Below are 25,574 nucleotides of genomic sequence, written 5' to 3'. Positions count from 1 at the left end.
ACTATTCTGTGAACAAAGTATGATGATAATAGTACTCAGCCATTGGCAATCTATAGTGTGGTACCTGTTTTGTACACTGTCCCACATCCTATAAATGCTCTTGAAGAAGGTATTGCTGTCTCCACTTTATAGAGGAACAAACTGAGGTGCACAAATATTCTGGCTAATTAAGAAATCCAGAATCTGCACCAGATATTTAGGGCTCTCTAGCCTGCAGATATGTGTATCTTCAGCCGTGGTATATTTCTATTCACTGTGGAGACAACCACGTAACTGTCAGTTTTCTCCAGCCTGAGATGACCCCTGCCAAAAGCCATCTACCTGTACAAAATGGTTGTATCCATTTCCTAATACTGAAAAATTCCCACTAGCATTTTGGACTTGATAATTTTTCTTTTTAAATATCTGATACTTAAAACTGTCTCTTGTAAATCTCATTTTTGTTTTAATTCTGTTTCATATATTCTTCTTCTAAATTAGGAAAAATTACCCAACATTAATCGAAATTTTAAAGACTTGCTCTTACTGTTATCCGTGCTGACCTGAAAAGAGCCTATTATCTGTCTCATTGCACAACCCAATGTCTTCCCCTCCCAAAGATGTATGAGTATCTTTAGCTATTCAAGGGATTCAACTGACTGAGCATTCTTTGGTCATTGCAGTTTGATTTATCAGACCCTCAAAGATTGTCCTTGGTGAATTCAGAAGCTGTGTGAGGACTAGCTAGGGAAATTTGCCAAGAGTTTGGCCATCTGACCTTCAGGACTCAGAAGGCCATAATGACATCATCATGTTTGCTGAGCAGCCTGCAGAAAGTAAAATGCCCCTGGCTTGAAAGGATTCCAGAGCAAGGTACATGCTTACTAACTGGCTAAACCAACACCAGCTTTTTAGTTTTGTGAGTTAGCCAACAACTTAACACGTTTACATATCAAACAAGCAGGTGAATGCAAGGCACCAAAGGAGCAAAGCTAAGAGTCATTTATTTCAATAATAAAATGTGGATGACAATAGTGTCCATTTCAGTTGGATATTATAAACATTAAGTAAGTTAATGTACATAAGCTAATAAAACCCAGCACACAGTGGATATGCTTGTTAAGGTTAGTTATTACTGTTATGAAAAAGAAATGTTAGAAAACCTCTATATAGTACACCTACAATTTTTTTAATGTTTTACTCATCAAGTAGGCCCAGTTTCATGCCTTCTGGGAGAAAACCTATACCAAGGAGTCAGCATTGTGTCAGAGTGTTAACCATCACTTGTGATGCCAATAGCTCATGTTGGTATGCTAAGGTAGGTTCTGGTTGCTTTTCTCCCATCTAGCCCTGAGTAATACATCTGGGAAATCAGCAAAGGATAGCCCCAAGTACGTGGACTGCTGTTGTCCATGTTGGAGACCCAGATGGAGCTCCTCCAGGCTCCTGGTTTTGACCTGGCAGAGTAGAGAACTACTGTAGATGATGGAAAAAATCAATCTCTCTCTCTCTGTCCTCTTTCTCTTCCTCTTTTCCTCTCTCCCTCCCTCCCTTCCTTTCTCCTTCCCTCCTTCCCTTTCTCCTTCCCTTTATTCCTCCCTCCCTCCTTCTATTTCTCTTTCCATAGTCCTCTCTGTTACTCTGCCTTTCAAATAAATACAGTTAATCTCTAAAAGGACCTAAGCCTTTCAAGCACTGTGTGAAAACCCTAAGAGTAGGAGGGCTAAGTTGCAAAGGTGAATGTTGCTAGTCAACATTTGAAGGATGTACAGCTGTGGGAGAGGTTGAGGTCAGGAAGAACAACGCAGAAGGATTGAAATATTTGGAAAGAGGCATTGGCCCTGTGTGAGAGATATTTCTGGGGAATATTTACCTTCTCGTGTTGTCCAAGGGTCAACTAGAACAATACAAGGAAAACCTTGAACTAATACTAGGTACTCAGGCAATGCACACTAATTCTATTGGTGTCGTTTGTTCCAGTTGTAGTATATGATTTTAGATTCACAAAAGCATTTTCGAGACAGTACTGAAAGTCCCTATAGATTATACCTTACCTAGTCGTCCTATTGTTGATATTGTATCTAAGTATGGTGCATTTGTCAAAGTTATAGGCTTTATTTGAAATTAGATCAGTTTGTCACAAAATCCAAACCTGGAAACTGTTACAATTAGCTATCAACTGTTTTTATGTGTATATCTGTTTGTTGGAAAATATGTACCTTCAGCATTGTTCAAGTCAACTACCTGTATCTGGAGTTCTTAGCCGACACAAGTGAAATGAGACCATTGTGCTTTGTTAACATCAACTGTCAACATCAGCTCAAAGTTCTCAGTCACTAATATCTTGGCAGGATGTAGGCTGTTCAACTCACACCTATTAAAAATGAAATTGCTAGACCAAGTGAAGCTACAGCTTTAAAATATTTCCTTTTAGAAGAGTTAAATTTCTCAAATTTAGTAAGCATCTCTGAAGAGATTCAAATTAAAAGGAGACAGCAAAATTAACAACATCATGAAGTTAATTAACATGGTATTGAGTGACCAATATGTTAGGAAATGCAAGTTCTTAACCACATCCTGTAACTCCTTCCTTGACATCTCAATTTTAATATATACACAACCGGATGCTATAAACCTTTTTTTCTCCCAAGCTAATATGTTTTTGAGTTTAACCTAAATCAGAGTGCCACAGGAACAGTGAAAGGATCAACATTGACATCCATCATATATAACAGCTGAGTACAAACTTAACATCAAAGTTTCTGTATGTTACATCTTGTTTAGCAGTGAGACATTGTGTAGTGGCATTTCATTGGAGGAGATGATATTCTGCCAGCTCTACTTTCAGACCAAGGATGGTCTCCCAATGAAATTGTTGAATTTATCTGGACAATAAGATACTGGACTATCTGTATGGTCCATGCCCACAATGAAGGAATCATGACTGGTTATAAACTGTACTACTGCAACAATATGGAGGAATTCAATATGGAGGGAGAGTTTGGGGACGGGCTGGGGGAATTGAAGAGTCTATGAAACTGTGTCATAAAATGATATTAAAAATAAATCAAATGAAAAAAATTAAAAGGAGATTCAACATACAGACATTCTTTTAAAAGGAGAAAGCTAAAAAATTTTAAACAAGAACATGAAAGCATATTGTTGAACTAGTTTAAACCATTCTCAGTAAGGAATACACAGATTTAAGGAAAACATTCCAGCTGGGTCTTATGGTCCGATTTCTATCTGTGGTCAACCATCCCACCATAAGCAGCCAGTCGTATGTAACTGATTGCCTGTAACCTTGACTTTCACTGCCTTTTTGCCTCCCTGTCTTCTTTGTATCCTTGTCCCTCATCCCATCTCAGGATTGATTCTTTCATTTTCTGACTTGGTACTCCAAATACAGAAACCTGCCTGAATTTCTTTTCATTTCTTTTATTTAAGGTTTATTTATTTGCAAAACAAGGTGACAAATATTCCAGCCACTGGTTCATTCCACACATGTCCCCATTAGCCAAGTTTAGGTCAGGCTAAATCTAACAATCAAGAACTCAAACTGGGTCTCCCACACGGAAAGCAGGGATCCAAATTCTTGAGTCATTTCCCACTGCCTTCCCAGGCACTCCAGCAGAAAGATGTATCAGAAGCACAGCAGGCTTTCTGGTATTAGATGCAAACACATGGGTGGCAGCCTAGCTCAATGCTTTCATTGTGCTTTCATTTTTATAAAAAATCCAATACACCTTTTTTAGAGAAAATTAAAACCTACATGTAAGCATAAAAGAGACAGCTTGGGGCCTGGCACAATGACTCAATGGCTAAATACTCACCTTGCATTCACCAGGATCCCATATGCGTGATGGTTCATGTCTCGGCTGCTGCACTTCCCATCCAGGCCCCTACTTGTGGCCTGGAAAGGCAGCGGAGAATGACACAAAATCTTGGGACCCTAATCTCATGTGGAAGACCTAGAAGAAGGTCCTGGTTCCTGGCTTTGGATTGGCTCAGCTCTGGCCATTGCAGTCATTTGGGAAGTGAACCAGTGAGTGGAAGATCTTCCTATCTGTTTTTCCTTCTCTCCATAAATATGATCTGCCTTTCCAATAAAAATAAACAAGTCTTTTTTAGGAGAGGTATCTTTGTGTATAAAGACAATAGGAACTACTGATAATCTTATCACCATTAACATATTTACATTTTGTTTTTACACATATACACATATATATAACCTCCACTAAACATGTTCAAATATAGACAGGAATTCTGGTGCAGCAAACTAAACTTCAGTTTAGGACAATTGCATCAACTATTGGAGTATGGATTCAAGCATCATTTACTCCAAACTTTGGATCTATCTTCCTGCTAATGTGCCTGAGAGGCAGTAGTCATAATTTGTTTTCCTCATAATTTGTAATCCATGTGGGGGATAGGCATGAAGTGCCTGTCTCTTGGCTAGCTATTTTGGGCATTTAGAGAATGGACTAGTGCATAGAAGATTTCTCTCTTTTTCTTCTTTCTATTTTGCTGCCTATCAAATAAAATAAGTAAATCTTCACTCACCACCAGGCAAATGCAAAGCAAAAGCACAATGAAATATCATCTTGCCTTTGAATGCTGGTGGGAATGTGAAGAAAGGGGAATTCTAATACACTGTTGTTACCAAGATAAACTAGTGGAGGCACTGTGGAAAACTGTATGGATATTTTTTAAGAGCTAGAAATAGATGTGCAATAGGGACCAGCAATCCCACTAGTGGGTATATACTTAGAAGACATGAAATCGTTATATCAGATATCTGCTCCACGATTATGATAGCAGTGCTATTCACAAGAGACAGATAGGCAGTGGAGTATTATTTGCCCATGAGAAAGATGAAATTCTATCATTTGCAGCATAAATAGCTGGAACTGGAGGACGTCCTATTGAGTGAAGTAAGCCAGACACATAAAGACAAATCTGCCATTTTTTTTCTCTCTTATGTGGAAACTAAATGACTGAAAGGGAAGGAAGGAAGATCCAACGATATCAATTTTGCAGCAAATACAATGTTTTGTCTAACTTTGTTTTGAATATTTGTACAGTAAACGAATAGGGACTGTATACTACCGTAGCTTTAATGACTCTGTGACAATTTAAAAATGTACTTTATATGCATGGAGTTAAACATGCTTTCCTTTGATTGTAGTGTATAGCCTATGTTTTTGTTCCTGCTGGACTAGGTTTTTAAAATGTCTTATTTGTTAAACTCTTTAGTGGAAACAATAAGCCATACAATTTAAATTGATATTACCTCAAAAAATAATAAATAGAATATTTTTTGAAAAGGAAAAACATATTTTTAAAATATGTAAGTAGTTTCACACAGTCATAGGCATGTAATAATACATAGAATCCATGCATGTATGAAGTCAGTCAGTCCTCAAGGCGTTCTGCAACAGGATATTATTATTATCTTCATTATATACAGGGGAAATGAAAACTCAGAGAGTTAAGACCTTGCCCACGATCATACACCTACCCAGGGGTGGAGCTGCAATTTGTGCCACGAAGCGGCAGGTGATGTTAATCACAATGATAGTACTATACTGTAAGCTGTATTTTACCGCACACTTTTATCTTTTTTAAATGTATGACAAGCATCTGCCCATGTCAACACATACCTTTTGAGGTTTTGCCATGAGTCCAGTCTCATAAACAAAGATTGAATAAACATCCTTCACCTGAATGCTTAGGATCCAGCTTGAATTATTCTCTTTTACCTTCACTGTTCCCTGACCTCTTGGGTCATCCTCACTTCTGCTTTTATTCAAGAAGCACCAACATTTGGCTCTTCTCCTCCAGAACTGTGCAGTCCTAGTGAAAGGCTGAAGGACATGTAGAACAATGCAGAATGTAAACTATTAGGAAACTGAGGATACTGATAAATGATATTTTGATTGGAAAACCTGATGGCCTCCAAAGATTATCATTGACTTACATCTTCATTGATTGTCCCATGTGATGATCTCACAGACAGGGATAAAAACCTTGTATTCAAAGTTTGAAGGAGAACAGTGGTAGATTGATTCAGTGTCTCAATTTGTCCAGGAATAAGGGAGGATTCCAAGGCATGAGACTTCCATTGGTGAGATCAGCAAAGTCCTGACAAACCAGCACAAATTGAGCAACCTAAACAACAGTGACCAGTGTAAGATCCTGTGTATTATCCCTAAGGATTGCATACTTTACTAAATTACAAACGGTAGAAATTGGTGGTGTCAGCTGGATGTACAAGGGAGCGAAAGAGGGGCTTTTGTGCTGAGGATTTGGTGAGTGATACATGTTAGACTAGGTGGTATAGATGGCCTTTGCATGAGTCATCCTTTAAGCAGAGGTATAAATGTAGGGCGAGATAGTCAAGCAGCTACCTGGGAAAAAAACACTCCAGGTCAGCTCAGCTCCAGTGAAAGGACAGAGGACCAGAAATGAGCTCAGAGAAGTAGTCTGGAACAAGTTGTCATGGTGCCCTGTGGGTTGTGAGCAGTGACTTCAAAGAGTGGAAGGTCTGAGGCAAGACATGGCATCATCAGCTGTTTATCATGACCTCCCTAGCTGCTCCCAGTGTGCAGGAGGCTCTGTCAGTACAACACCAAATCAAAGGATTTATCAGCAGGCAGGGATGCCTCAGGCCAGCCCAGACTCATCCAAACCCAGTTGTCACTAGTGGAGAAACCCATTTGTATGTTCTTAGCTATGTAAGTTATTTATCCATGTAGTGGGGATTAACAAATTCTAAAATTTGAATGAAATAATATGCATGAAAGTAAGAAATGTGCTGTCAGTTCTATTATGAAAATAGTAGGACAACGTAGGAATTAAAATGTTGGACTCCAATCTGATTCTTGATGCCATCAACTACCAAACAAAGCTGAATGATTACTCAAACAAAAATGCATATGCATTTATAGATTCATGCTGTCTTTACTGCAAGCAGAACTACTAACCATTTCCGACATTTGCTTAGCCATTCCATGCTACCATACCATTTCTCCAATGGTTTCCGCTACTCAACGGTACCATTTATTCCATCCCATCCCTTTTCACTTGGCCTAGCCCAATTCCACCTTCCCTGTGTCCTCTATTCCAGTGCAATCCACTTTTTCTTTTTCATTATTTTCTTAGGACTTGGTACTGAATTCTAAGAATATAGTGCATATCAGCTTTTATTTTAGTTTACTTCAAATATGGCCTAATCTAACAGACATATGCTTTTCTACTAAGAAAGTAAGAAAAAGTTCTTTTTGGATATTATAAGGCTCTGCCCCTCACTTGTAACTCAGACCCTGGCACATAATAAGAACCTAAGAAATTACTAATGAGATGGATGTTAATGTAACTGGGTCGGGAACTTGGTCTCTTATACCAGCAAGGAGAGGAGAAGAAACTACATTATGTAGAGAAAAGAGTGGATGTAGTTAGATAGACCTGAAAACAGAATGAGAATCTAACATTTACTAAGCTGCAAAGTCTTACCTAAGTAAGACTTTGAATCTGAATCTGCTTCCTCAGTTTTCAGCAATTTGTTCACTATCTATTGTTGGGAACAAAATTACCAGGGAACTCGAAAGCATTGAACAAGCCATTAGTGATTTCACACAGCTCCACAGGGTCAGGGCACAAGGAGCAATTTAGCAGGAGGTTTGGGGTCACTCAGGTTGCGTTTCAGTTAGGTCTGTCGTCAGCTAAAAAAGTTTGACCTGATTCAAGCACCTGCTTCCAGACTCCCTTCCAGGAGCCAGGAGTCACTGGCAGCCTCTCCCTGGACCTCTTCCTGGGGCTGCTCAGGTCAGGGCAACTGGCTTGTGGCACAGCGAATGATCCCATAGCCAGAGACTGAAACATAGACTGAGACAGAAAGTCTGCAGCTTTTCCTAAGCTGATCTCAGAAGTTGCCTGCCATTTCTTCTACTTTGTGCTACCATCACACACAACAGCAGCCCTGATACATTGTGGGAGAGGGTTACAGGATGGTGTGCAGACTCAAAAAGGCTAGCCTGGAAGCTAGATGCTATAGGCAGGGATATTTACCCCATTACTTGAGTGAAGACATACACAGCCTTAGCTTGTCCCATATTAGGAACTCTTTTGGTTGCCATTGGACCCCAGATATAATTGGGGTCTCTGAGCTGGGGTATCAGGCTGTTTAAAATCTGATGATGGTTAGTTTACCAACCTTATCTGCCTCCTCCCTTCTTGGTACTCTAAGTTCCAGGTTTATTGGACTCTGCTCTCCTGATCTTTGTCTATTCCGTTAACCTCTGCTTGAAATGAATTTATGCTCACTGCCTTGGTCCCCTGAGTTAGCCATTTACTACCTACTTCCTCCATCTATACACCTACCACCCATGTCTCCTTTTTTGACATCTGTAGGTAGTGTCCTGAGTGTGTGGCTCACTGTAGAATTAGCAATAAATGGACCCCTCTGCACAGTCTCACAATAAACCCTGCCTGGCCACATCATGCAGTTTAAGAAGGAGTTAGACTTGAACATAAATCCTAAGTCTGCTGTGTACTGGTGTACTGAATGAGTTCTGGGAAAAGGAAAAGAACTAACAGGCATCAAGCTCACAAAGAGTTAGTGGATACCTTGGGCACTTTCTCAGAAGCAATCTTATTTATCTGCATAACATGTTTCCATTGGGAAAATGATTGCACTTTTTTGGGTCTTCCTTAACACATTAGCAGTGTGATAGTTTTGTTTCAAACATGTCTGGTCATTTCCACTTATCCATGCCTTGCACATAACATCCCTTGTGCTTAGATGTCCTCTAGTTCATCTCCAATCATTCATTCATACACAGCCTCTAAGAGGCAACCTCAAGCCTGCCCCGTGGAAACTGGAAAGCCTTGGGAATGTTTCTCAGTTTCTCTGACCAGTCATCTAACAATGACTGCAGGAACAACTGCAAACCATGATGGAGACTATGGCTGTTATGAGTATCTGGCAGAGTATCCAATACTGAAGGTGTTCATTTTGAAGACATTTTCTGTGGAGCTCATAAACAGAAGCACTGCTGAGGAGAGAAAGGTGTTTATCCAATCCTGTGAGCATGAAGATGCAGCTCACAAATGCTATCCTGAGCATACTGACACTACAAAGCTCTGCTTAACCCGCTCCAAACTTCAGTTACTCTAACTGCAAGATGTGTAAAATGAAATTTCTGTGGAGGACTGGAGGAAGGAATACAATGGTTTAAAGTGGAGGCCTGGGCAGATATCAGGTAACTAAGACTGATATGAAACCCCTTTTAGACATTGCTATTCCACTGATTTATGATTCTATGGCCCTCCTCATTTTGCATGGCCACTGCCATGACCATCAAAATGTGTCATCTGTTTATTAAAGGACAGCCTCGGTAATTAGGCTCCATGCTGGAAAGCTAATTAGGCCTGGGGGCCATTCTCTTCCTGTTATCATAGGCTTTGGTCTACCTTGCCAGTGTGCCAAGGTTTGCCAAACAGAGAGACTTTCTTCTCATTACTCACCTCACGTAGTTTCATTATTTATGCTCAGGTAGGAGATGATCTTTGGTCTTTTTTAATTACATTTATTTATATTGTCTTCTGTGATCCTATCATATTTTCAATTATCCATTCATTCTTTTGGAAGTAGATGTCCCTCTGTTTGGCAGAACGCAAAAAAAAAAAAGATATAAGTAATTTTACAATGTAGCTCAAAGGTTTTTGTTCTGATGAGAATCATTCAGCTCAGCGTTCTGTCCTCTGGTTTCTTGGAGAATTTACAGAAGAAAGGTAATTTCTTAGTTAACAAAAGATACCCACTTTTCCTTGTCAGTTACACATGCAGTGACTCAAAATAATTTGAAATCATATATTATTATTTTTGCCTGAGCTTTGAATGGTAGCAGGAAATAGTCTTTATAAAATAAATGCTTGAATCAGCTAGCTTATTCTTTGAGTATTACAATTGAATCCCCTACTTCAAATCTAGAAACCCCCACCTCCTATTTTAGATTTTGTCTTTTTAAAGCTTTCCAGTGATTTTTATTCATTTGTTTGTTTTCCCAATTTGTCTAATCATCCAAGGCAACAATGGGGTAGTGAAATGTTCATTGTACAATATTTTTTGATGAGAATCAGCATTCTGTTCATTTATTAGACTCTCTGTCTGTACAAGCTGAGCTGATGTCAAGTTTTTCTACTGTCTACTTCCCAAGAAAGTAGATTTGCTCCTTGAGTATTGGAGAACAGTACAGCTGAGGTTTCAGCAACTGACCTGGGAAGGGGAAGATTTGGAAAGGTCTCAAAGGAAGAACTATGTCACAAGATGCTAAATATTTGCTCCTTCTTATTTTGGGAAGATTTATTAGTTTGAAGCACAGAGTAACAAATGGAGGAGGGTAGGTAAAACAAATAAGATCTTTCACCTTCTTGTTAACTTCCAAATGGATGCAACTGCCTGAGTTAGACCTGACCAAAGTCAGGGGCCCAAGGCTCCATCCACATGAGTGACAGAGACACAAACATTTGGGTCAACCTCTGCCACTTTCCCATGAAATTCAGCTGGAAGCTGGATGGAAAGTAAGCAACCAGGACTTGAACTGACACACCTGTAACTGTGCTGCACAGCATAGGTCCCATCCCTGTGCTTTTGAAGTATATTCATAGTAAAGTGACCTAGCAAAAGACCTCTCATTCCATGCCCTATCCCTGTCATGAAACTCATTGTCTGTACATGGCAGATGCTACTTACATCATTGGCCAGTGGGAGGAATGGTGAGCCCCAAAGGGCTCCATAGTCACAGCTGATCTGCCCTATTCATACAAATGAGCATGGGAGGGGAGCTTAGCTTCCTGCTGTGGTTTAAATGTGACATCCAAAACTCATGTTGAAATATAATTGCTGTTGTGACATTAAGAGAAGAGGTGGTATCTTGAAAAGAAGAATAAATCACAAGTATTCTCCTCCTCTTAGGGGTATGAATACCATCATTGTGGGAGTGGGCTAGTTACCATACTCATTCTTCCTTCTCTTGGTATGCACAATCAAGCATGAAGGCCGTTTCCAGATGTGATACTCAATCTTGGACTGTCTAGTCTCCAGAAACACGAGCCAAGAAAACTTCTGTTTTTTATAGTTTGCTCCCAGCTGTGCTATTCTGTTATAGAAGCAGAAAATGGACTAAAACAGTTTCCAGGGCTGGCAGTGACACTAACAGATTGGGTTCTAGATCCATTGTTCTGGGCAGTGTACATGGTGCTTTTTGTCCTTTTGCATTGAGTAATGTGTCTGGAGCTCAAGGCAATGCAGCATCCAAGGATTAATGCAACACCAACATTTCATCCCCAGCTGTCTTCCACGCAGCTTGCTTTTTATCAACTTTTAGAGCACAAGGTGCAGTGTGGACAGCAGTGTCATGGGTAAAAGAGAGTGTGCTGTTTTTGCTGTTGGACAAACGTGCCAGAGAGTCAGAAAGCTAGGAGTGCCAGATGCTCTAAAAGATGCCCAGGGCTAGAGAATAAAATTATGAAAAGGCAGAGATCAGAATGGGGGCTAAAACCATTTTTACATGCCAAGCTGCAAAATGTGAAGAATGGCTCAAGATTCTACTGTAGGAACAAGAGATGCAGTGAAAAAGAAGCTGCCTGAGTGATCTCACCATCTAGTGAAGGGCAAGTACAGGGAAACTGTTGTGCATGGGCTAAGTACATATTTGAGCAATGGTTTCTGCCCATAGTTGCCATGCGGAGATGTTTTTAAACCAAAAATGCATGTAATCTACACAGGCAAACTAAATTCAAATCCTGAAGGTAGAAAATTATCTTTAAAAAAATCTGCCTCACTGATTCTAATCCTGGCAGCCCTGCTTCCCATCCAGCTCCCTGCTTGTGGCCTGGGAAAGCAGTGGAGAATGGCCCAAAGCCTTGGGATCCTGCACCTGCATGGGAGACCCAGAAGAGGATCTGGGCTCCTGGCTTCGGAATCGGCACAGCACTGACTGTTGGGGTCACTTGGGGAGTGAATCATAGGACAGAAGATATTTCTCTGTCTCTCCTCCCTTCTGTATGTATCTGACATTGCAGTAAAAATAAATAAATCTTAAAATGTGCCCATTTGATTCTTATACACAATGAGGTTTGGGTGTTACTGTCACCCAGAGAAGGCCAAGGTCAGATGGGGTTGATTGTTTCAAACTACAGTGATCATAGCCATTGTGTAATGTAGAGCATTATAAGAAATAGATTCTGGGACTCCATCAGGACTGAAAATTCAGAATGGCCAGAGAATGGAGAATTGAATCCTCTCTTTTGGAGAAAAGCTCACCTGCCAGTGGTTTGGGTAGACAGGCATGTTGGAGAACCATGCCATTAGAGCAGTTCTGTCCATTAGAAGTGTAATGCTTTGCATCGCACGTGTGAGATTGCAATTTATAGCAGCCACGTTAGAAAAGAGGGAAAGTAAAGGAATAATAATATAGAACATTGTGCTCAGTGAAATAAACCAACCCCAAAAGAAGAAATATCACATGTTCTCTCTGATGTAAAGCAAAATACAAAACAAATACATACACAAATGCACACACACATTGTGTGTGTGTGTGTGTGTGTGTGTGTATATATATATATATATATATATATATAGAGAGAGAGAGAGAGAGAGAGAGAGAGAGAGAGAGAGAGAATAGAGACAGAGAGATGAACAAGTATATTCTCATAGATAAACTGTATAATAGAGACTAGCATACCAGGAGGTGAAGATACATTGTAATAAGCATCTCTACTTCCAAATAAGGGAGGATTCCCAGGAAAACCTTTAACTATGCCTTGACAATATGATACCTGATTTTGTACCTTTGTACCTACAATGTCTATCTTACAATGCCATGATGCAACTAAACAGCAAAATGTTAAATGATTAACTTACTAAAGGATTATACTACTGTAATAATAGGGGAGGAAATGATGGCAGCAGAAAATGGAAAAGGAGAAAGGGGAAGGAAAACGGGGGAATCCCTATACTTTAGAACCATATTATGAAAAATAATAAAAATAATATATTTTATATAGCATAGAATATATACTTTCATTTCAACCTGGACTCAATGAAAATAATTTTACTTTTTAAAATTCTTATATTTCTTTTTTAATTGGAAAGGCAGATTTACAGAGAGAAGGAGAGACAATGAGAAAAATCTTTCATCTACTGGTTCACTCCCAAAGTGGCCATAACAGCCAGAGCTTAGCCAATCCAAAGCCAGGAGCATCGAGCTTCTTCCAGGTCTCCCATGTGAGTTCAGGGTCCAAGCTTCATGCCATCTTTGGCTGCCTTCCCAGGCCACATGCAGGGAGTTGAGTGGGAAGTGGAGCAGCGGAGACAAGAAGTGATGCTCATATGGGATCCTGGCACTTGCAAGGAAAGGACTAGCCAACTGAGCCAATATGTCACCCCTCGCATGCTTTTTTATTATTATTTTTTATTGGAAAGGGAGATTTACAGAGAGGAGGAACAGAAAGAAAAACATGCTTATGTTTCGTGCTGTCTTTGAAATCCAGTATGCATTTGACACTTCTAGTTGCAGGTTATGATGTCTACTTATAAAAGTGGTCAATGTGTGGTTCACCTCCATCCTCAACAGTCAATGTCAGGACCAACAGGGTAGAAGTGTTACCTCGGGACATTGTTTGGATCTCTGCATTCCAAACGATGGTAAACTCTGTGGACAGAGGAACATAGAACACTGTGACAACCTGGCACGTGGCTATGTGTCAAGCATGCAAGTAGAGGATAGCATAGCAGGAAATGAGGTTGAGGAGGAAGGCAGGGCTCAGTTCCACAAGGGAGAGACCTAAGATGTTGTTACGGAACTCCCTCCCTTCCTCCTCCTTTCTCTTCTTCCATCCATCCATTCATTCATTCCTCCCTTCCTCCCTTTTTTCCTTCCTTCTGTTTTCTTCCTCCCTCCTTCCTTCCCTCCTTCCCTTCCTTCTTTTTACCTCCCTCAGTTTTTCCTTTTTCTTTCTCCCTCCCTCCCATTCTTCCTTCCTCACTGTCTCTCTCCCTTTCAAATAAAACATTTAAAAGGACCAATTGAAAATTACTTTAAGATTTACTCAGTTTGTTTTTCCTGCAATATTAGAGCACCAGGGCCCCCAGGATATATTAGCTTATTGGTTTATTGAGACACTGCCTCTAGGCAGGTTGACTAAGTAGGCCTCTTTCTGTTGGAAACCACAGCAGTAATTAGGAAAGACTTTGCTGACATTGAGAATCTGGTAAGCATATGTTTTTTCAGCTCAATTTCAACTTCATATTTTTCAAGGTCCTTATAAGTCTCACTGTGGGTGCATTAGATACATTTTAAGACAATAATAAAATTGATTCAAATGATCCCATCTGTTATAATCCTTTTACAGAAATCTGTCCTGTTTTCTTGGCACCAGATAATTGATAAATGTGTTTTAGATTGGTGGAGGGATTTGTCACTGGCTTACCATCACATTCAAAGACCAACTGTTTCAAGTCAAGGTCTTGGTGTTGTATTTTGTGATGCTGTTGGGGACATGAAGCAATTAAGGGTGGTACTGGAGCTCAGCCTGAGGGCTGAAGTAAAACCACGATGTGACTGTTGCTGGCGCTTGGCAATTGAAGAACAGGCTCCAGTGCTTTTGAAGGGAAGTCCAGGCTAGAGAGGAAAATGTAGATGGAAGAAGCAACTACTGCACTACCAAATGTCAGCTCATGCTGCCTAGGACCCCCATTTCTTTGGACATATCTAAAGAAAGCAAAGGAAAGTTGGAGTTATCTTCCTCAGAAGTCGAGCAGAGCAAACTAATTTTAATCAGTTTTATCTTTTTATTTCATCACAAGGTAAATGGATTCCACAGCACATTAAAATGCTTGAGAAACAAAAAACATTAATCTGTATTACATATATAATTATAGCTAAACATTATCATCAAAAAGTTTAAGGCAGATGTTTAGCCTAGCACTAAGGAAGCTGGTTTAGATGCCTGTGCCCCATATTGAAGTAGCTGGATATAATACCCAGCTTTCTGCTGAAGTGAACTCAGGGAGGTGACAGTGATAATCAAGTGACTGAGCACCTGCCACCTGTATGAGAGACTTGGATTGAGCTCCTAGCTCTTGGCTGTAGCTCTGACTGAACCCAGCCTTTGTAGCATCTGAAAAATAGACCAACAAACAGGAGTGCTTTCTTACTCTATTTGTCCCTTTCTGTCTCTTTTTGCCTCTCAAGTTTTAGCAATTAAAGATAGTATAAATCTATGTAATAATAGAATGTTTTCAAGATAATAGATTCCATGATTGATGGCAACAGGAAGCTGGGTCGGTAGCATGAAGGATCTTGATCATTGGCTACTTCCTGATACATGAATTTTGATAATGTTTTTCACATTTTATAACTAAGATACAATGCTAAAAATGAGAAATACAGGTATGAATAAACATAAATGTTATTTGCCCTCATTTATATTTTTGTATAAAAGGTAGACAGTAAATATGGGCAAAAATAAATTAATGCAGTTATTAAGGCTTGAGGTTATGAAATGAATGCAGTGATAAATATTAGAATGAAGGAGTGCTTTTTTAGAAAGCATGATAATGAAAGGCTTGGGTTAGGAGGTGCCCTGAAGAATGTAAAGGAGACAGCTGGGCAGAAAGCTTGGTGACTAGCATTCAATGCAAGTAAACACAGTTGGTGCACATACTTCTTTTCAGCATCTTGTATTACTAAAGAAATTAAGAAGACTGTATGGGCACAGAGTTCATACAGGATAGGTTTGCAGCATAAGTAGGACCCTGGCTATGCAAGGTCTTACAGAAGCCAAGGTAATTGTAAATACACTGTGAAGCCACTGAGAAATTTCGGAAGTGAGTCATGCTATCCTATTTACATTTTTTGAAGGCTGTTTCCACCATCATGTGACACTACCCTAGTGCAGTGGTGAGCATAGCATCTTCCTTGAGAATGGGAGGCAAGTAACCAAGCCTCCCAGTCTCAAAACTAGCAATACATGGAACTACTGATCCTAGAATCAGGATACAAGATGAAATACAAGGAAATGTTCCCACTGCTTGAACCAGCATAAAGCATAAACATGTGTTACTCCACATCTCTGGTAGCGTGAATGAAACCACAGCCCCACCTCAAGGCAGAATTGGTCCCATACTCTGGGGCATGGTTGAGCTGATATTTGAGGCCCTGGGGAAACAAGGTCCATCAGGCAAGGAAAAGGCCAGTCCAGCATTTGAAGCAGAAAGCAGCAACATGCTTTAATCCACCTTGAGAAAGACTCCATGCGGGCAGCCAACACAGACTCACATCAAATCCACTTTCCCCACAAATTGCATCCACATTTTTGCAATTTGGTGTGTATTGATTTTCTCCGAGGGACCTCTTGTTGAGTTATTTAACTGCCACCATTGCAAAGGGCAGCAAGTAATTTTCAATGTGGACTTGCTTCTTCTGAGAAACTCCAGTCCAGGCCAGTTCTGTAATTTCATTTCAGAGCACTCCTGGATGATTGTATTATCCAAATCTAGGCATTACACAGAATTAATGGTTCAACCATGAGGGCAGAGAGAGCTTTAGATCTTGGCCATCTTGAAGTAATACATCAAGCAGGAGTAAAATGACAATGACGAGGTACCCAGGAGTAAAGAAAATAAAGACTGAGACACACTTGTTATTTCCACCTTGAAGCAAAGACATACATGAAAGTCTCCCCAATATTTGCAATAGAATTTGTTCCCCAATATGATGCTAGTATTCTTCAGACTCTTTGACGTTTCTCACAGGAATCATGAGAAACAGTACAATCATGCCTGAAGCTCTGCTTGTCTAATGTTTCTGTGGGTGACCATGATTATGCCTTCTCTTCCTGCTCTATATGGAAAATCTCATCCTATACTAGTCTTGTGAAATTGGCAATGAGGATTTTGGTTGTTTTGCTTTTATGTTGTACATGTATTCCTTCTTATTTTTTACAAGAAGGCATATATTGCATAATATATGTAATTTTATAATATATGGATACTTTTGAAAATTCATGAGAATTAAAGTGAATTTACAGAGTAGTTGTTTAGCCTAGTAGTTGAGATAATACACTCTATGTTGAGGGACTGTGTTTGCATTCCAGGCATCAGCTTCTAATACCAATTTTCTGCCAATAAAGATCCTGGAAGGCAGTGGTGATGGCTCAAGTAGTTGATTTTCTGCCATCCACGTGAGAATCCTACATTGTTTCCTGGATACTGACTGTAGCCCTGGCACAGCCCTCAATGGTGTAGGCATTTCAGGAGTGAGTTAACATATAGAACCTCACTGTTTGTATGTCTCTCTGTGTGTTTCTCAAATAGTTAAATAGTTAAAAATAAATACATTCAAGATAAGTTTATTTTGGTGCACAAATACTTTTGTAATGTCTTAATCTGTGCATATTTTTCTCATATTACACATTTTCATGAAATTTTGAAGACCTGCAAATGTGTATGTATGTATACCATACACACATACATATATGGAATGTGTATTATGTACATATCCATATATATGACATATATTATGGCATTTCAAGGAGTTTGGGGAAACTGGAATTAAAAGTAAAGTTTACTTTGATATGGTGAATTGCAAACTATTTTTGTTTTATAACAGCACATTCCTGGTCACAATTACCCACCCTTATCCTGTTATATTATTATCTTATGGTAAATGTTTTAAGTTATCCCTTATAAATGTTATTGTAAACATTAAGAAGTAAATAATAATTAAACATTCAAGCCTTTATTCAGAAAAATGAACAGTCAGATGTCAGAGTACCATAGGTTCTCTATAGCTACTCGCTGGACATAAATGAAAACCATGCTGAATATGAAGGAAAATTGACTTTTGAAAACAGGTAATTGCAATGTCAGTAAGATAGAGAATGTGGGTAACATGCAGACAAGTTACATACACAGAAATGAGAAGGTGGTTTGGGGCTACATGTCATCATATCATAGGCTTCAGAGAATATATTATTCTCTGGGGTGAAAGTTATCTGATGGGATCAAAGGGAATTAGGTCTCTGATGTCAGACACCTTGCATCATAACTTTAGCTGTATTGCTTATAAAGTGTCTATAAACTTTTGGCAAGTTATTACACATCTTAGGATTCCAGTTTCCTTTCTGTAAGGTGGGGATAATGATAGACGTGCCTGCTTATAAGGAGTAAATTAATTAATGCATGTACAGTAGCAATAGTAATGAGAGATGATTAATGAGCATTTAATAAACGTTAACTACAATTGCTATTGCTGTTATTCACTTGGTAAGTACTTTGTTTATGTTGTCTTCTTGGTCCTTCACAACAATGAAGCATGTATTTTTATTCCTCCCTTAAATGAATCACAGAGGAGTTAAGAGTTGTCCAAGTCCCAATGTAAAAAAGCTTGGATTTCAGCACTAAGCTCTATGAATACTGCTCTCACTCTGACAACCTTAAAACATCCAACAGGGTGGAGTAATATAAATCCTCTTTCTGATGCACATCACAAACTAGATAGAAGCAGTTCATGGTAGTAATAAATCCGTTCAAAATTTGTCTGAATGCCTTACTTTCTTGTCAATATACAAAGATAAGTTTCCTGGAAGATTCTCCCCCTTTGGTAGCATCTAAACTAATGATAAGGTGAAGCAAAATACAATAAGATGTGCAAAAGATGTCAGATAAAGAAACATACAATGACATATGGGAATAAAGAAAAAGGGCATTAGTCTATTCTGTTGGAGACAGAATCTGGGATGATTATCATTAAACCAGAACACTTGGTGCAATCTGATGAGCTCTTCATTCAAGAAGTTGTGTTTTTCGTAAGACAACAGCAGAAAAATGATTCTATTTTTGCAAAAATTTCTACCTTACTACCACTATCCCCTCTCTCCCAACTACATTCCTAAACTGACTGCTTAAGAAAAACGTTATATTCCCAATGATACTCAGATTAAACCTAGATGGTTTGAGTCCACCTCTTAAATTACTAGAAGTTTCATAAGCTTGTTGAAAATAACCATTGCTAAAAATTAAATTATATGAAATTATACTTAAATTAACTGAAAACAGCAGGAATGATTAATCTAGATCATCACTTCCTAGTCATTGCATTATTATATACACACTCTTGAAGTTATTTACATCTCTAGTATGGTGTCCTGAAACTCCACAGTGAAAAACATGTTGTTGGGATTCTGGAATCACCTGTGTTGGGAATATTTACAGCACAGAATTCAGCAAGTGCTACACATCAGGTTGCACTTTTACAAAGCTGATTGTTACACTTTCCTGGCGTAGTACTGGCCATAATCCGTCCTATGCCTTCCCATGTTTGTCCTCTCTGTCCTTCCATTTTATCATACTTCATTTCTTTCTCCCTCAATGCATGTGTACCATACCTCTCAGTTTTCAGATTGGTCTCTATTACGAAGGTCTTTAGAAAGTTTATAGAAAATGTATTATGAAAAAACTGCATGCATTCCAAAATTTGGGGCAATAGAATAGATTGTTTTACTGTCCTTTTCCATGCACTTTTTGATATCCGACACAGCCCTGTTGTTTCTCTATGAATGTCCTTCTTCATCTAGAACATCCTTTGTGCTAGACCATATTCTGTATAGCCCAAGTACTTGATTTATCAATTCATAACTATCATTGACTTCAGTTTTCTATCACCTCACCAACTAGGTTTGCAGGGGCTAATTTGACAAAACTAGCTAATTGCTTTAATAATGCTGATATGTTGTGACACAGACTAATACCAAGAAAAGGTCCTATGGCCAACCACCATCACCACCACCACCACAACAACAAAACAGTAAAATGATGATGCTCCAGGTCACTGCCTTTGCTATTTTCTATAACCAAGGTAATCTTCATCATACTCTTTAGTGCTTTTTAATGTCTTTCCTGTATCATTTAATTGGATTGCATCACACTAAACATTTGAAAAGAATTCAAACACAAGCTGCCAGGCTCCCTCTTAATGAACATTCTGTGTGTCATTCTTTGCCAAAAAAACTCATTCATTGGATAGAAATCAGGAGGCTGAATGAAGAAATAAAAATATGCTTTCTCTATCTTCACAATATGAGTTCTTGTTTCCCAAAGTAACACTTTTTTCTCCTTCTCACTATTTGTGTGCACAAAAGGGGTTAATTGAGTGGCACCACAAATACCATATTTAAGTTCATGCCATCACATTTTGCCATGTATCAAAGAGTGCAAGATTCTACTGGCTTGTGTTATAAGCTACAGTTCCACAAATCCTTTCTCTTAAATGTGCAGATGGCATGCATTCTGTCTGTAAAATCCATATTGGATCCCAAGCCTCACAGGATGATATGCAGCATGAGGCCTAGAGGGAACTGGTCCCCTATATGTCATAATTTACATATCATAACATAGTGAGAGTAGAGAAAAAGGAAAGTGAACACCCAATCACTTCCTTTTAGTACATTTGAAAGCTGAGACCCAGAGAGGTTGACATACCAAATACTGCACAAATTCTTTGAAAGTAAATTCCAGTGCATAGTAATACCTTGAACTATGTAGGACTCAGTGTAGTCTTCCTTTCCTAGAGTTTGCACCAAAATATTTGCACATTTACTGCCATTATTGAATGAATCTGAGGGTGTACTATCATATATTTGCCTGGGTTCTCTTTGAATCTATAAATGCCTTAACTAGCAGTAGTTATGTTAATTACTCACTTCTGTAGAAATCAGCACAGGGCAAGGCATAAAATGTATACTTTGTACAGTCATATGTGTGACTAGTAAGCACAGAATAAATCAATAAGTAGTTGTGTGTCTTTCCCAAGAAAGATGCATGGAAATACAGCTAGAGATATATGAACATTTATCTATAGAAATATTGATGTCTCAACTAATAAGCAAGAAAGAATATTTGTAATCACACATGAAGTTGTAGTTCTTTATTTGGTTGTTGAATACTATAGGTAAAATCTATCTCAGACTCCAGAACCAGTTTATGTTGACATGTAATTAAGCATGTGCGTATTCAATATTGTTATATATTATGAAATTACCTTTTAAAATAATTATTATGAGATGTTCCTTTGTCTTGTATTATTGTATCAAACCCTCCTGTAGCAGATGTGAATGTACAAGTCTCTAATTATTGCATCGTACAGCATTTCATGTTTAAAGATTTGTCTATATTGAAAGTCAATGTTACAGGAAGAGGGGTAAGACATACATACAGAGAGAGAGAGAGAGAAAGAGAGAGATGTTCCATTCCCTTGTTTACTCCCTAGAGAGCCGCAATGGCCAGAGCTTAACCAGGCTGAAACCAGAAGCCAGCTTCTTCTACCAGGTCTCCTAACTGGATGGCCATGGCCCAAGCTTGGGCCATTTTATCCTGCTTTCCCCAGGGCATTATAAGGGAGCTGAGGCAGCTGGAACTTGAATCAGTGCCCATACAGGACACTAGCACCAGAGGCTTTGGTTTTGTTAATTTCTACTTTAAAAAAAGTAGAAAGAAAACAAATGTCATGTATTTAACTTATGCAATTTTGAAGGCATAATGTTTCCCACCCTAGACTCCCTGCCTAACTAATTCCCACCTTCCCTGCTATTTATTTTCTTGTTTTTTTTCCATTTTTACAATGACATATTTTCATCTTACTTTATAATCACAAGATTAACATTCCACTAAATGAAAATTTAAACTAGTAAGTAGAAAAACCACTGTTCATTATGAATATAAGCAAGAGAAATAAATAATAATCAAATCTTAAAATGTTAATTTTGCTCATATAGATTAACTTTTTGTGCTCAATATATTGGTTACCACAAATCAAGAAAAAAATTCTGTTAACGTGGGGTACAGAAAAGTACAGGTAGCACTTTTATATCCTGAATATTTTTAACCTGAGTCATATGGTACATTCATTTTCAGGTTCCCACGGCATCTCAATTCTGTCTATCATGGTGGCTATAGCCACAATGCCATAAACCTCTACCCTGTACAGTTGCTGCTACTACTGCCTTCTTTTACTTCTTACTCTTCTTTCACTACTAACTTGTCTGATGTATTTAATGAAATAATAAGGGTAAATTCCCCTAATCTAAAGAATTGGGAAACAAAATCCAGGAGGGGCACAGAACTCCCAAAAGCACTTGACCAAAGGCAATCTTCACCATGACACACGATAATCAATCTCTCTTCAATAGAACCTAAGGAAAAAATCCTTAAATGTGCACATGCAAAAAAAATAAATTGACATATAAAGTGATGCCAATTAAACTCTCAGGAGACCTCTCACAGGAAACTCTACAGGCCAGAAGAGAATAAAAGCAGATTCTAAAAGCAAAAAATGGTCAGCCCAGAATAATGTACCCAGCAAAACTTTCCTTTGTCTTTGAAAATGAAGCAAAATTCTTCCACTGTAAAAAAAAAAAAATTAAAAGAATAAGCCTCTTTCAAACCTGCCCTACAAATGATACTTACAGATGTTGTTTTGACAGAGAAAGGGAATATCATCCAACAAAACTAAAGGCAAATGTAAGGAACATCCCAGTAAAATAACAACAGAAAACTAAATCAATGAATATTCACAGGAACAAATTACCAATTATTTGTATTAACTCAATGTAAATGGCTTAAGCTCATCAATCAAATGTCAGAGATTAGTAGATTGGATCAAAACCTCAAAACCTGTTTTGTTGTTCTTGTTTGCCTACAGGAGATACATCTCACAAAGATCAGTGGAAAGTATATCTCATGGATTTTGATGTTTTGTTTTTTAAATTATACAGTAGCATCATTTTCTTCAAGAAGGTTCTTGATTTTCATTTTTTTCAGTGACATATTAGTCATTCAGTAGCAATGTTACTTCATGGCATCGTAAGTTTCTATTTTTTCCTCCTCATACTGACTTTTTTTGTGGCTTTCATTTAAGGGTATGCATAGTAACTGTGTAATGGAGACTATCATATCCAGTGACATGCTGTTTAAGTTCATTGTGTTGCAAATTTCTGCTTTTCTTCTGGTTGTTGATTTTGTATTGTGACTTTTCACTTTTGGGGGGATTTATAGTGATGTAGTGGAGACTGACATGTCCAGATATGAAGGTACAGTGCAGTGTGCATCTCGTCTTCCAGAATGAGTATGGAACCCCAGGGAAACTATTGAATGTGTCATGACAGTGGGATGCTGGATTCTCTGCCATTGTCCATGGCCACAATAGTGGGCTTATGACTATTTACGAGGAATCATGCTGCTGTAATGATTTAGGAGAACTCAGTGGTGGTGGGAGTTAGGGGAGGGGCAGGAAAAACAAGGCCTATGGAGCTGTTTCATAAAATGTTAATAATTTTTTTTAATTTTATAAAAGAAACGGTGGCAAAATACTCCAAGGAATACCACTCAGCCATTAAAAAGAATGAAATTCTACCATTTGCAAGCAAATGGTCCCAGCTAGAAACCATTATGCTCAGCAAAATGAGTCAATCCCAAAATACAAATATCACATGTTCTCTCTGATATATGGCAACTTTCATGCAAGTACAAAATCAATAGCCCTGTTTTTGCTATATCTCATGCATTTTGATTTTTTTGGTTTTATTTTCATTCATTCAAAAACTGTTTTGTTATTTTTCATATTAATTTCCTCACTGACTCATAGGTCACAAGATATCATTTGCTTAAGGAAGGTCTTTAATTTTATTTTTCATTTCTTCAGCAACACATTGGTCATTCAGTAGCATGTTTTTCAACTATATGTTATTGTAAATTTTCTGTTTTTGTCTCTGTTGACTATGTTTTATAGCTTTTCATGTTAGGGGATATATAGAAAGTGTGTAGTAGAGACTATCACATACAGGTGTGAATATACTATGCAGTATTCATCTCTACTTCCAAATCAAAGATGTATTCCCAATAAAACTGATGAATGTATCTTGACTATAGGATGCTGGACGCTCTGCCATTGCTCATGCCTACAATGTCAGATGCAGTTAAATAGCAGCATGTTGGATTTACAATTGATTGTGAAGGACTATACTACTGCAATATATGGAGGACATAATTTTAGGCAGGAGGGGTTGGGGGAGGAAAATCCCAGAATAATAAAATTGATTAATTAATTTTTTGAGGAGATAGAGCTCAGGCCCAGCACAGTAGCCTAGCACCTAAAATCCTCACCTGGCATGTACCAGGAACCCATATGGGCACCAGTTCTAATCCCAGCAGCTCTACTTCCCATCGAGCTCCCTGCTTGTGGCCTGGCACAGCAGTCAAGGAAAGTCCAAAGCCTTGGGACCCTGTACCCATGTGGGAAACCTGGAAGAGACTCCTGGTTCCTGGCTTTGGATTGGCTCAGCTCTGGCTATTGTGGCCACTTGTGGGGTGAATCATTGGACAGAAGAGTTTCCTCTCTCTTCCTGTCTGTATATCTGACTTTTCAATAAAAATAAAAATAAATCTTAAAAAAAACAGCTGTTGGGACAACTGGTTGATAGCCTGCAGAAACAAAAAGATAGACCCACATCTCTCACCATACACTAAGATCAAATCTAAATGGATAAAAAATCTAAACCTACATCCAGAAACCTTCAAACTTTTGCAAGAAAATGTCGGAAATACTCTACAAGATCTAGGGGTAGGTCCCGACTTCCTAAAAAGGACACCAAAAGCATTAGCAATCAAAACCAGAATAAACAATGGGACCTCATCAAACTAAAAGCTTCTGTACAGCGAAGGAAACAATCAACAAAGTAAAAAGGCAACCCACAGAATGGGAGAAGATCTTCGTGCACGACATAGGTGACAGAGGGCTAATTTCCAGAATATACAAAGAACTACAAAACAACCAAAAGGTCAAAACAAACAAGCCACTCAAGAAATGGGCACGGGAAATGGGCAAACACTTCACAAAAGAACAAACCCAAACGGCAAATAAACATATGAAAAAATGCTCAAATTCCCTGGCAATAAGGGAAATCCAAATTAAAACATCAATGAGGTACCACCTAATGCCAGTAAGACTGTCCCACATGAATAAAAGCACCAACAACACTTGTTGGCGAGGTTGTGGGGAAAAGGGAACCCTACTCCACTGCTGGTGGGGCTGCAGGTTGGTACAGCCTCTATGGAAATCAGTATGGAGAACATTCAAACAACTCAAAATTGACATACCGTATGATCCAGCAATAGCACTCCTAGGAATATACCCAAAACACCTGTTTTATGAGAAGCCAACATGCAGCCCTATGCTCATAGCAGCACAATCAGTATTTGCAAAAACATGGAAGCAACCGAAATACCCATCAGCAGAAGACTGGATAAGAAAGCTATGGTTCATCTACTCCATGGAATACTACTCAGCTATTAAAAAAAACCAAAATGCAGTTCTTTGTGGCCAAATGGGCCAAACTGGAAACCATAATACTAAGGGAAATGAGCCAATCCCAAAAGGTTAAATACCACATGTTTGCTTTAATTTAAGAGGACATGATGTTATGTAAAACATGTTATTTTATGTATATTATGTTATATGTTGTGTATAAACTAA

Source organism: Ochotona princeps, chromosome 2, assembly GCF_030435755.1.
Source record: "Ochotona princeps isolate mOchPri1 chromosome 2, mOchPri1.hap1, whole genome shotgun sequence".
NCBI classification, from domain to species: Eukaryota; Metazoa; Chordata; class Mammalia; order Lagomorpha; family Ochotonidae; genus Ochotona; species Ochotona princeps.
Note: the sequence above shows the minus strand (reverse complement) of the source record.